Genomic DNA, 6,239 nt, shown 5'->3' with positions numbered 1-6,239 from the left:
TTTATCATCAGTATGCCAAGTTCAAGTGCCGTTTTACTTAGTGCATATTTCTTCAGTGACGATGAGGTTCAGTTTTTTCATGTTTTCTGGCCATTTGTTCTTGAGTATGTATGTGTGTGTGTGTGTGTGTGTGTGTGTGTGTGTGTGTGTGTGTGAATTGTGTATTGGTGTCTATTCCCCCTTTTATCCATCAAATGTTCTTTCTCTTATTTATTTGTGCAAGTTCTATCTGTGGAGGGTTTTAATGTTCATGAGCATTGCATACATTTTTCTAAATTTGTCTTTTGTCCTTTTTTCTATGCTTTTTTGCCTTTCAGATTTTCAAAATTGCCTATGTTGTCAAATCTTTCAGTATTTTCGAAATTCCCTTTTCATTGGAGAATATATATCCCAATATATAGGCTTTTCAACTGAAAGCCTAAATTTTCTTCTGGTATTCTTCTTTCTTTCTTTCTTTCTTTCTTTCTTTCTTTCTTCCTTTCTTTCTTTCTTTCTTTCTTTCTTTCTTTCTTTCTGTTCTTCTTTCTTTCTTCCTCTCTTTCTCTCTTTCTTTACATTTCCATCTCTGTTCCATTGACAACTCATGTTAGGTGGTGATGGAGCTAACTTTGTTCAAAATGGTTAGCCAGCTGCCAGCACCATTTGTTGAAAGAATATTTTCTTTACTTGCTAGTGCAAATTAGCACCTTTGTCCTCCTGTATTTATGTTTATATTTGAATATGGTCTTTGCTTGTAATTCTGTTCCTGTTATGAGGATTGTGCCTATATAAGACCTTGTGAGTTTAATTATCGTTTCATAATAAGTTTGGATATACATTTTTGGACAGATACCTCCCTAACATTATGCTCTTTGGAATTTTTATTGGCTAACTGGCCATCCGTAAGCACTTATCCTTCCGGATGGACATTTGGGGTCAAGTTTCCAACAAATGTTATGTTTTGATTTTTATTAGAATTACGTTACACTTATATTCTTTGGGTGATAATAGACACCCTTACAATGTTGGGAATATGGCTCGTTTTACTTTACTTGTGTCGAAGTTGGGGTTTTTTTGGTTCTTTGGTAGGATTTGGTGGTTTGAGTCCTATAAATCCTTGACGCATTTCTTGCCAAGTTAATTCAAAGTTATTTGTTGCCATTGCAGACTGTGATTATACTCCCTTTCCTCCCCCCAGCCTCTCATCATTCTGCGGCATTAATGTTTACGGCTTTTATAACTGGCTACCTCGCAGAGCTCTAACTCATCTTAACGTTTTCTCGGCTGGTTCCTTTGGATAATACAGGTAGGCCATCATTGCATTCAAAAATAATAATAGTAGGGTGCCTGGGTGGCTCGATCAGTTAAGCAGCCAGGTCTTGACGTTGGTCATAACATTGAGCCCTGCATCGTTCTCTGCCCTGAGTGTGGAGCCTCCTTGGGATTCTCTCTCCCCCTCTCTCTGCCCCTCCCTTACTCATGCACTCTCTCTCTCTCTCTCTTTCTCTCACTCTCAAGATAAATAAACTTAAAAAAAAAATTGCAACCCCACCCAAGAGGAAGGCGCTGGGGTGGGTTTAAAAAATAATAATAATAATAATGGTAATTTTGTCCCCTTTTCAATATTTATGCCTCTTTCTCTATTTCTTATCTCTATTTCTCTATTTCTTATTCTTACCCATTCTCCAGCATGGGTTGGAGAATTCAGATGCCCATGGGCCCAGGCAAGTAACATTAATGCGTGAATTGGGCCAAACTGAGGCCTTTGGCAAACAGAACACAGATCTTTTCTCAAGGGGGAAGTCCATACTTGGATCCAGCCAATTTTTGCTGTTTGGGGAATAGCTCTCATGTTGACAGATGGTCAGATTTAAAAAAAAAAAAAAAAAAAAAAAAAAAAAAGTATGCCAAAGATCATTTCTAATGTGAAATCTGTAAGACTCTTAAATGTTGAAAATGAATTCAACGTTTTTAAACATCTGGCAAGTCAAATGTAGACTGACAGTTAGGTTCAACCCAGGCTCACAATGTGCCCCACTTTAGCTGAAGCTTCCAGAATTTAAGAATATATTGAGTTGGACTACTAGATGTTCTTGCCTTATCTTTTATTAAATTAGCAAAAGTGCCTCCAATTATTTGACCAATTAGCCTTTTCGTAGTCTCTTGGGTTTATTATTGTTCATATTAAGCCTCTGACTCTGTCCAATTAAAATTTTTTTTAATGTTTATTTTATTCTTGAGAGAGAGAGAGAGACAGAGCACGAGTGGGGAAGGGGCAGAGAGAGAGAGAGACACAGAATCCGAAGCAGGTTCCAGGCTCTGAGCTGTCAGCACAGAACCCAACATGGGGCTCGAACTCACAAGCTGTGAAATCATGACCTCAACCGAAGTCAGACACTTAGCTGACGGAACCACCCAAGCACCCTAACCTCTGTCCGGTTTAATAGGAGTATTGCAAGAAGAAAGAAAGTTGACTTCTGTTAGCTGATACGGTTTTCTTCTGTGACCTGTGTAATGAATCCATACATTTTCTTTTTTTTTTTTTAATCCATACATTTTCTATTATTGAACTATCCTTGCATTTGTGACTGATGGAACTAAACTGTACTCGGTCATGTTATATCATTCTTTTAAATATACAGTCGTGTTCCATCTTCTGTTTTATTTAATGATTACGAAATAGGAGGCACTCAACTGGTTTTTGTTTTTTTTTTTAGCAGCAAGATTCACCTATTGCCCCTCTGTCTCATACTGCCACTGTCCCCTCCTTGATTTCCTCTGGTAAGTAGTGTAATATGCTGTTTTGAGGGAAGGGAGGGGCCGTCACACTTTATCACACCCACTAGATATGCTTGTGCATTGATAGATGATGGCTTGGATTTTGTTTTGCTGGGGGAATGAGGTTAAAGCTAGATTGTTCTCCATAAAGAAATCTTATTTTGGGGGTGCCTGGGTGGCTCAGTCAGTTAAGCGTCGGGCTTCGGCTCAGGTCATGATCTCACGGTCTATGGGTTCAAGCCCCGCGTCGGGCTCTGTGCTGACAGCTCAGAGCCTGGAGCTTGCTTCGGATTCTGTGTCTCCCTCTCTCTCTGCCCCTCCCTGACTCATGCTCTGCCTCTCTCTCTCTCTCTGTCTCTCTCTCTGTCTCTCTCAAAAATAAGTAAATGTTAAGAAATCTTGTTTTTTAGAGGCTCTGTGATTGGGAGAAGACCTTAAACAACAGGACAGAGACGTGTAAGAGTATCTGCTGTGGCTTGAAACGTGGTTCCTTTCTCTGATGTCCCACCAAACTATTAATGAATTATCTACTTGTCTTCAATGTGCTGTTGGGTTGGATCTTTTGGGGCAGTGTGACAAAGTGCTAAGCAGCCACTCCCTTAGACCCGGGCCCCGGGCGGCTTTACAAGGCTTTGCTCCGTCCCTCTTTTCGCCACACTCCTCCCCAGCAGGTGGGGACACCACAGGCCCTGCAAGTAAGCGCAGACCTATCTGGGTTGGGAATTCTGGGGGCCTGCATGTCCCCTGCCTTCTAGACCATGTTCTGAATAGCCAGGACCCAGAATTTTCTACCTAAATGGTGCTAGCCTGTACCCAGCACTGGTGCCGGCCTCTTTCCTAGGTCCATCCTCCCCAGGGAGAACCACACTACAGACATTTGCACCCCTGGGCCTGACCAGTGACCAAGCACAGTGGGTTGTGTGGAGTACAGACGAAGCCCGGACACGCGGGCTGGAGTGTCCGCAGTATTCCCACAAGGCCCATTATGATGTAGGAAGGAGCCAGGAGCCATGAGGAAAGGGCATTCAAGTGTCTTTACAACAATATTTCAGACCACCAAGGAGCTTGAAAGAATTATAAATCCAAGCTTGGCTCCCCAAGTGGTTAGGAAAATACATTCATCAACGGAGAAGTAGAACAATTTTTTTTTAAGTTCTTATTTATTTTTGAGAGGAAGAGGGAGCGCGTGTGCAGGAGGGGAAGGGGGAGCGGCAGAGAGGAGGGGAGGGGCAAAGAGAGAGGGGGAGGGGCAGAGAATCTGAAGAAGGTTCCACACTGCTGACAACAGAGAGCCCAAAGCAGGGCTTGAACTCAACGAATCGTGACCTGAGCCACAGTCAGACACTTAACTGACTGACTGAGCCACCCAGGCACCCGGTTTAATAATTTTTAAACACAGTTTTATTTATAGCTTTAAATACTTTAGCCATATGGCATATGGCCCCCTGGCCCCACAGTTGCTTGGGGGAAGCCCACTGCTGAGGCTACCCTTCGAGGCCATCTGGGCGAGACCTCAACAGGAAGCAGTGCTGGGACTTTTGTAACACAAATAGACTGAAGTCACCAAAGATAGGGAATCCTTACCTCCCTATCTATACGGGTCTCCTAGCGCTGCCATAACAAAATACCACAAACTGGGGAGCAAATATATGCTTTGACAGCTCTCCATAGTTTGAAGGCCAGCAGTCCAAAATCAGGCCATCACCAGGGCCGTGTGCCTTCCAGAAGCTCTAAGGGAGAACCTTCCTTGCTTCTTCCAGCTTCTGGTGGCTGCCAGAAATGCCTGAAGTTCCTGCCACATGGCTGTGTCACTCCAATCTCTGCCTCGGCATTCACATGGCCTCTTTCTTCTGTCCCCGTGTGTCCTCTCCTCTTCTTAGAAGGACACCAGTCATTGTGTTTAGGCCTACCCTAATCCAGTAGGAGCTCATCTTAATAACTATGTCTGGTTAAGCATCTGACTCTTGATCTTGGCTCAGGTCATGATCTCACGGTTCGTGAGTTCGAGCCCTGCATCAGGCTCTGTGCTGACATTACAGAGCCTGCTTAGGATTCTTGCTCTATCCCTCGCTCTCTGCCCCTCCCCCTCCCAAAATAAAAGACCCTATTTCTAAATAAGGTCACATTCTGAGGTTCCAAGTGGATGTGGATGGGGGCGGGGGGGACGGACACCAGGCAGTGCAGCCCGCTATCCCTACGTAGGTTTGGTCTATAATGTTCTCGTTCTCCATAGTGTTTCTGTCTCTCTCTTCCTCTCTTCTCAGTATTTGTTTATCAGGGTTGGGTTAGATTTGTAGAACTAATTAGGACACTTTTAAACTTTCTCAGTCCCTAGGGACAACTAAATCACGTAGAAATTATCTCTTACCTTGAGGTTTGCCGGAATTTGCCCCCCACCCCCCAAATCATCGGAGCACACACGTTTCATCACAGTGCCCAAGACTTCTTTAGCAGTCTCCTCTATGACTTTTTGTCTACTTGGGTTTTCTCTGCCTGCTCTTGAGTGAATTATGTGGTCTTATTTTGGCTAATATTTTATCAGCATAAATTTCAACATAGCAGGCTCTTCGTTAGCTTTAATCTCCTTCCATGTCTTTGTTTCTAGTCCCTTTTAGACTCAATCTAGCACTATTTATTTGTATTTTGTTTTCCTTATGCAACCTTGCCAGAAGTTTGTCTCTTTTATTGGTCTTTTAAAAGAATTAGGTCTTTGATTTTTCTTACCAACCCCTATTGTTTTTCTGTTTTCTAACTTGCTTACATCTGCAAGCTTACATCTTTCCTTCTGCCATCTGTAGATTTATTTTCTTCGTTTTTTTTTTTTTAATTTTTTAAGGTTTATTTAATTTTGAGAGAGAGAGAGAGAAAGACAGAGCGTGAGCAGGGGAGGGGCAGAGAGAGAGGAAGACACAGAATCCAAAGCGGGATCCAGGCTCTGAGCCATCAGCCCAGAGCCTGACGTGGGGCTCAAACTCATGAACTGTGAGATCATGACCTGGGCCGAAGTCGGACGCTCAACCGACGGAGCCACCCAGGCGCCCCTATTTCCTTAGTTTTTATCTCAGGGCTTAATTGCTCACTTTTAAACACTGTTTTATTTAATTACAAAATCATTCAAGCTTTCTCTTTTCTCCAAGGAGTAGCCAGAGAGATGAACACACTGTGAGAATGTAGGTGGGGAGAAGCGCCTGCAAATAGAAACGACCACGCGCGCACTTCTCTGATGGGGACCTGGCTGTGCATCCAGAAAGCCGGGTGAGCAGATAATGGATCATTGCTTTTCTGCTGGTGCTTCCTGCTAACCAGAGGGCCCACATGGTCCCTAATTGCTATAGATTGAATGTTTGTGTCCCTTAAAATTCATAGCTTGAAAACTAATCCCCAGGGTGCCTGAGTGGCTCAGTCCGTTAAGCGTCTAACTGTTGATTTCGGCTCAGATCGTGATCTCACGACTCGTGGGATCGAGCCCCCGCCTTGGGCTC

General features: G+C 43.4%; 1 long non-coding RNA gene across 1 annotated transcript; it reads left to right on the top strand.

The window, feature by feature from the left end:
• The first annotated feature begins 1,095 nt into the window (after positions 1-1,095).
• LOC125154386 (uncharacterized) lies at positions 1,096-5,993 on the top strand. Its single transcript, XR_007147779.1, has 3 exons — positions 1,096-1,285; positions 2,697-2,760; positions 5,895-5,993. It is a non-coding gene; the product is annotated as an uncharacterized LOC125154386 (long non-coding RNA).
• The last annotated feature ends 246 nt before the right edge of the window (positions 5,994-6,239 follow it).

This window comes from Prionailurus viverrinus, chromosome E3 (genome assembly GCF_022837055.1).
Source record: "Prionailurus viverrinus isolate Anna chromosome E3, UM_Priviv_1.0, whole genome shotgun sequence".
NCBI classification, from domain to species: Eukaryota; Metazoa; Chordata; class Mammalia; order Carnivora; family Felidae; genus Prionailurus; species Prionailurus viverrinus.
This window is presented reverse-complemented; position numbering and strand designations above follow the sequence as displayed.